The sequence below is a fragment of the Macaca fascicularis genome, chromosome 3, assembly GCF_037993035.2.
Source record: "Macaca fascicularis isolate 582-1 chromosome 3, T2T-MFA8v1.1".
Taxonomy (NCBI): Eukaryota; Metazoa; Chordata; class Mammalia; order Primates; family Cercopithecidae; genus Macaca; species Macaca fascicularis.
In genome coordinates, this window is record NC_088377.1 from 448963 (window position 1) to 456532 (window position 7570).

At 43.9% G+C, this 7570-nt stretch overlaps 1 long non-coding RNA gene across 1 annotated transcript; it reads left to right on the forward strand.

Moving 5' to 3' along the window:
• Positions 1-333: 333 nt before the first annotated feature.
• Positions 334-6771, forward strand: LOC102126974 (uncharacterized). Its single transcript, XR_006697035.3, has 3 exons — positions 334-382; positions 5777-5965; positions 6516-6771. It is a non-coding gene; the product is annotated as an uncharacterized lncRNA (long non-coding RNA).
• Positions 6772-7570: the final 799 nt, after the last annotated feature.

Below are 7570 nucleotides of genomic sequence, written 5' to 3' on the forward strand. Positions count from 1 at the left end.
GATTATAGGCACATACTGCTGCGCCCAGCTAATTTCTTGTATTTTAATAGAGACAGGATTTCACCGTGTTGCCCAGGCTGGTCTCAAACTCCTGAGATCAGGCAATCTGTCCCGCTCAGCCTCCCAAAGTGCTAGGATTACAGACGTGAGCCACAGCGCCCAGCCATGCCTGTCTTTTTAACACCAACTCACCTTGTTCAACTAATTACATGAGGGTAACCTATCCCCTGGGCAGGGATCTCATGGGGCCGGGAGCAGCCTGTCGGCAAGGACAGAGCAAGGGCTGGCACCAGCAGGCAGCATTCAAAGAGGCTTGACTGTGGTTCCATGGACAGCTGGCTAGAGACTGTAAACAAAACTTAACTTCTAAACAAGTTAACAAGTAAGCGACAATTTAACTTCTTAACTTCGAATCAGCTTCTAAATTGATTGAGACCTGTCTCAGATATTCGTTGGTTTAGAAGTGTAGAAATATCTCTTTGAGACTTGGCTTTCAATTCTTTTTAATACATCCTCAGAAGTGGAATTGCTGGATCATATATAATTCTGTTTAATTTTTGAAGAAACTGCTATACTGTTTTCTACAGCAGCTTAACCATTTTATATTCCTACCAACAGTGTGCAAGTTTTCTAATTTCTCCACAATCTTACCAACATGTGCTATCTTTAAAAATTTTGTTTAATTTTGTTTAGTTTTTATAATAGCTATCTGAATGGGCATGAGGCAGTATCTCATTGTCATTTTGTAGTTTTATTTTGCATTTCCCTAATGTTCAGTGATGTTGAATATCTTTTCATGGGCATATTGGCCATGTGTATATCTTCTCTGGAGAAATGTCTAGAAGTCCTTTGCCCATTTTTGAATCAGGTTGTTGTTGAGTTTTAAGAGTTTTCTATATATTTTGGATATTAATCTCTTATCAGATATAGGACTTACAAATATTTTCTTCCATTCTGTGGGTTGTCTTTTCACTTCGTTGGTAATGTCTTAAGATGCACTTTTCTTATTTTTAGAAAGTCCCACTTGTTTGTTGCTTTGTTTTGTTTTTTGCTGCCTGTACTTTTGGTGTCATATCCAAAAAAATCGTTGCCAAATCCAGTGCCATAAAACTTTTGCCCTGTGTATTATTCTATAAGTCTTATAGTTTCAGGTTTTACTTTTAGGTCCTTAGTTTGGTTAGTTTTTGTATATGGTCTTGCTAAGGATCCAATTTCATTCTTTTGCATGTTGCTATCCAGTTTTCCCAGCACCATTTTTGAAAGATTGTCTTTTCCCCACTAAATGGTATTGGCACCCTTGTCAAAAATCATTTGACCATACATGTGAGAGTTTATTTCTGGGCTCTATTCTATTTCATTGGTATATATATATATATATATATATATATATATATATATATATATATATCTGTCTTTATGCCAATACCACACTGTTTTAATTACTGTAGCTTTGTAGTTAATTTTGACATCAGAAAGTGTGAGTTCTTCAGCTTTGTTCTTTTTCAGGATTGTTTTGGCTACTTGCGGTTTCTTGAGATTCCATATAGATTTTAGAATGGGTTTCAAAAAAACATTGGGATTTTGATAGGGGTTGCACTGAATCTTTAGGTAGTATTGACATCTTAACAATATTAAGATTTCCAATCCATGAACACGGGATTTATGTCTCCTTTTTTTCAGAAATATTTCATAGATTTCATTGTAGAAGCCTTTCATTTTCTTGGTTAAGTTAATTTCTAAGTATTTTATTCTTTTTGATGCTGTTGTAAATGAAATTGTTTTCTTAATTTTCTTTTCAGACTGTTCATTGTTAGTGTAAAGAAATGCAACTGATTTTTGTGTGCTAACTTTGTATCCTGCAACTTTTCTAAATTCATTTATTAGTTCTACCAGTTTTTTATGTGTATGTGGAATCGTAAAGGTTTTCTATATTCACAGTTATATCACCTGCAGACAGATAATTTTATGTTTCTTTCCAATTTGCATACCTTTCATTCCTTTTTGTTGCCTAATTGCTCTGGCTAGAACTTCCAGTACTGTGTTGAATAAAAGTAGCAAAAGTAGGCATTCTTAACTTTCTCCTGATCTTAGAGTAAAAGCTTTCAGTATTTTCCCATTAGTAAGAACTAAGACTATAAAACTCTTAGAAGAGTTTATAGGAGTAAATCTTTGTGACTTTGAATTAAGACCTGTTTTCTCAGCTGGGCACAGTGGCTCATGCCTGAAATCCCAGCACTTTAGGAGGCCAAAGTGGGCAGATCATGAGGTCAGGAGATTGAGACCATCCTGGCTAAAACGGTGAAACCTCGTCTGTACTAAAAAAATACAAAAAATTAGCTGGGCGTGGTGCTGGGTGCCTGTAGTCCCAGCTACTCGGGAGGCTGAGGCAGGAGAATGGCGTGAACCCGGGAGGCAGAGCTTACAGTGAGCCGAGATCGCGCCACTGCACTCCAGCCTGGGTGACAGAGCAAGACTTTGTCTCAAAAAAAAAAAAAATTGTAGGTGAATGTTTACAGCAGCATTGTTCATAATAGCCAAAATGCACAAGCAGCACAAATGCCAATCACCAGATAAATGAATAAACAAAATGTAGTATATCCATGCAATGGAATATTATTCATACATAAAAAGGAATGTCTCACACCTGTAATTCCAGCACTTTGGGAGGCCAAGGTGGGCAGATCACAAGGTCAAGAGATCAAGACCATCCTGGTCAACATGGTGAAACCCTGTCTCTATTAAAAATGCAAAAATTAGCTGGGCGTGGTGGCGGGTGCCTGTAGTCCCAGCTACTCAGGAGGCTGAGGCAGGAGAATCACTTGAACCCAGGAGGCAGAGGTTGCAGTGATCCGAGATCACGCCATTGCACTCCAGCTTGAGCAACAAGAGCGAAACTCCGTCCCCCTCTCCCCCGCTAAAAAAAAGGAATGTTCTGATACATACTACAGTGAGATCTTGAAAATACGATGCTAAATGAAAGAAGCCAGTCACAAATGTGGGGAAAAGAAAGAGATCAGACTGTTACTGTGTCTATGTAGAAAGAAGTAGACATAAGAGACTCCGTCTTGTTCTGTACTAAGAGAAATTCTTCTGCCTTGAGATGCTGTTAATCTGTAACCCTAGCCCCAACCCTGTGCTTGCAGAGACAGGTGCTGTGTTGACTCAAGGTTTAATGAATTCAGGGCTATGCAGGATCTGCTTTGTTAAAAAAAGTGCTTGAAGGCAGTCTGCTGGTTAAAAGTCATCACCATTCTCTAATCTCAAGTACCCAGGGACACAATATACTGCAGCGGCAGGGACCTAGGAAAGCCAGGTATTGTCCAAGGTTTCTCCCCATCTGATAGCCTGAGATATGGCCTTGTGGGAGGGGAGGGTCTGTGCTGAGGAGGATTAGTGAAGGAGGAAGGCCTCTTTGCAGTTGAGGGAGAAAACCGCCCTAGGGCTGGAGGTGAGACGTGCTGGCGGCAATACTGCTCTTTGATGCACGGAGATGTTTGTATACCTGCACATCAGGGCACAGCACCTTTCCTTAAACTTATTAATGACACAGAGACTTTGGACACATGATTTCCTGCTGACCCTCTCCCCACCATAGGGGAAATTGGGCCCTATTGTCCTGCCACATCCCCTTCTCCAAGATGGTAGAAATAATGATCAATAAATACTGAGAGAACTCAGACTGGTGCTGGCACTTTTCCCCTGGGGCTGAGCGCTGGTCCCCTGGGCCCACTTTTCTTCCTCTATACTTTGTCTCTGTCTCTTATTTCTTTTCTCAGTCTCTCATCACACCTGATGAGAAATGCCCACAGGTGTGGAGGGGCAGGCCACCCCTTCAACAAATCGTGTATTGTACAATCCAGTCTATATGAGATGTCCAGAACAGGCAAATCTAGAGACAGACAATAAATGTGTGGTTGCCAGGCACTGGGAGAGAATGGGGAGTGTTTGCTAATGGGCTTGGGGGTTTCTTTTGGGGGTAATGAAACGTTCTAAAATTAGATTGTGATAACGGCCACGAAACTCTATGAATACACAAAAATACATTGAATTGCGCACTTTAAATGGGTGAAAAGACCAGGTGTGGTGGCTTATGCCTGTTATCCCAGCACTTTGGGAGGGCAAGGGAGCAGGATTGCTTGAGGCCAGGAGTTTGAGATGAGCCTGGGCAACATAGTGAGACCCTGTCTCTACAAAAAATACAAAAATTAGCCAGGTGTGGTGGTGCGCACCTGTAGTCCCAGCTACTCAGAAGGCTGAGGTGGGAGGATCAATTGCATTCAGGAGTTCGAGGCCGCAGTGAGCTATCACTGTGGCAACTGTACTCCGGCCTGGGTGACAGAGCAAGAGCCTCTTTTTTAAAAATTTTTTTTTGAGGTTCTTAAAACATATGCAAAACATTCATGAACTTGCTTTACCTACAAGTTTGGCTGATCCTTTAGGTTATCATGTGTGCCTTTGCTACTACCATTGTTTGCAATCGCGTGTCTGTAACTGTGGTTTTTATTGTCCTTCTGCCCTATAATAGCTTAGAAGATGGTGTTTTTGCTTATTGGCTTGCTTTTGTTTTAGTGTGTTGTGTCTGTATTGTGATCCAGCCTAGGTTGAGAAAGACACTAAACATTTCCCTCTGTGTTCACACTGTTCTGAGTTCCCCCGTAACAAAAACACTGTTTGTTCACTTAACAACCATTTGTTGAGAATGTGCCATATCTCTTCAGATAGAGCAGAAACAAGAGAAGCAGAGTGACCGCCTTCACAGGACGGTTTCTTCACTTACATTTAGTGAAGAAACACGCAGCAAAGAAGTAAAGACATAAAGTCATCAATTGGAAGAATCTGTGTGGAGACCAAGAGTTCTGTGGGCCAGTGACAGAAAAGGCTACTGTGGGATGTAACATTTGAGCAGAGGAAGAACCTCTGCTGTGGGGGTCAGAAGAACGTCCTTATTTTGCTCTCACATATATAGTTTGGCCAGGTATAGAATTCGAGGTTCACAATCACATTGCCTGTGAAAAGCTTGGTGTTGGCCTGGTTCTGATTTTTATGTCTTCATAGGTAACTCTCAACTTCCTTTCCCTTGCCCCTGGAAAATTGTAGAGACTTCTATTTGTCGCTGGCATTCTAAAATTTCATGAACATTTTTCTGATGTGTTTTTCCCTCAGTTTTCCCACAATGCTCAGAGTGCTTGGAAAGCCTTTCAGTCTGAAGACCCATGTTTTAACTGTTTCTTAATCTCTTCTTCTCTTCTTACAGATTATTTCTCCCCCTTGCTCTCTCTGTTCCATTCTTCTCCAGTTCGGGGGAAATTGGGCCTCTAATTGCTTCTCTTGGTCTCTCAACATCTGTTCATGTTTTCCATGTCTTTATGTTTCTTTCTCTGCACTCTGGCAGAATTCCTTGTTTTATGTTTCCAGCCACTTTATTCAACTTGGGGTAGGACTGGGCAGAGGCAATCAGGACTTTGAGGGTCACAGTAACCTATTTCTGGTCCTGGGTGGTGGTTCCCAGGGGGGTTTTTATTGCAATCATTTGTTGAGTAGCACAACTGTTTTATGCCTTTCATCTGTAAATAGATTGCATTTCACAACTTTTTAAAAAGTTGAACAAACTCTCTAATCCTCAGATTGCTCCTTTTTCTCAGAAGATGTTGTTCTGTGAACGCAGCCACTTCTTAAAGGTCTGTGAGGATACTCAGAATTTTTAAAAGATTCTCTCCTCTTACTTTGATTGCCTGTTAACCTTGGCCTTTTGTTTTGGTGGTTCTGGTTTTTCTAGAGTGTCTGGCAAGCCCTGCCTACCATTTGTGTATTATGGATGAAGGCGAGAAAGGTGTCTCCTGCATTGCTGGCCTCTCCCACGGGAGAGAAAGCAACATCAGAGAGGCCAGTAGCCCCACTGGAGGCCCGACGACCAGGCATGCTTAAGGAATTCATGAGGTCCACTGCAGAGGAGGCTGGGATGGAGGTGAGGGGAGGACGGGGGACAGGAGGGCTAGGGGCTCTGGTGGGTCACCAATAGGCCATCCGGAAAGGTGGGGGAGCAACTATGTGTCAGAAGCCCATCAATATAGCACCTCACCACCAGGAGTATGAGTCTGGTGTTGAATGAACGTGAGCCCACAGCTTCATGTGTGCTCAGCCAGGGAGGCTGTGTGTGGCTCAAGGCTGGGAGGGAATTGGCAGCTAGGACCTCCCTAAGGGCTGGCGTCAGCCCCTGGCACAGCTGGGTTTACAGGAGTTGGGTGGCCCATGGCTGTTCTGACTCTGAGTGACATGCAGTGGGGCTCTGCAGCTTTTCCACTTTACCTGGAGGCCATGAGGGACTGAAGGGAGAAGACCAGGGAGGCACCAGAGGTTGTGGGCTCCCCCACCCCGGGAACTGTGTAGACCCTTCCTGGAGTCCTCATCTCCTCCGGTGTCTGCTCAATCGTCACTTCCTGAAAAACGTATTTTCTTTATTTTCATTTTTATTATTTTTACTTTTATTGAGATGAAGTCTTGCTCTTGTCGCCCAGGCTGAAGTGCAGTGGTGTGATCTCGGCTCGCTGCAACCTCCACCTCCCAGGTGTGCTTTGCAGGAGGACTTGCAAGCAGAGGTCACCAGTGAGCACAGGTGTCTCAAAGAAGGGTGGAAGTTCTAGTGTCCATCAGTTACCCATAAGAATGCTGTTTGCTGCAGTTCTGTGTCCTGTGCTTGGCTGCTTTTTATGAGTTGTCTATGTTGGAAATTCGTAAAACTGATTTAAGTTAAAAAAAAAAAAAAAAAGAAAAGGAGAATGTTTAGGTTGCATCTATTCTTACCTAATTAAAACTTACTAAAATGTAATAATTTGTTCCATCACTTTTTAGACTTGTAAATATTTGCACATCCTCTCACTATGGATAAAAGGGGCATTTTACATCTAGACAGGTGGTGAGATCTTTAACCAAGGGGAGAGGGAGGGTTTCACTCAGTTGCTTTTCCAAGGACTGTCTGTGGTCGGGGGCCTGGGAATTCCCCTCCACACCTCCCTGGTCCCTCGGGACGCTGCTGCAGGTCCTGACTGGACGAGAAGCAAGGGCTGAGTGGGCCAAGGGGCCGCTGTATGCTGGGCCTGGCCACTGCCCGAGGGAAGGGGTGTGACTTGTGTCTGGGTAGCCCTGGCTGGATGTGGGGTCCCAGGAAGCACCACCCTCAGTGCAAGTATTCAGCTGCCGACAGGAGCTTACGTCACAAGGCCAGCCAGCCGAGGCTTTCTCTTCACAAGCAAAGTGTCAGAAACGAAACCCACACCCTCACGCACCATTACCCCCCTCCACTGGGCGGTGAGAGGTGGGTGGTGAGGAAGGGATCCTCCATCCTGGGCTCACTGTCCATTCCACCATGGCCCTCCACCGCCGGGCCCTGCAACAGCTTGAAGGCTCCCACTCCCAGGCCGAGCTGGCTGGAGACGCCACATCCTCGTCATGCTCCTTGGCTGTTACTTATGCCTTTCACACTCTCCTCAAACTTCCTCCCCAAGCTTCACCCTCCTCGCTGCCTGCAGATAACTCTCACTGCAGAGGGACAGGAACCTCCAATGAGGCCTTC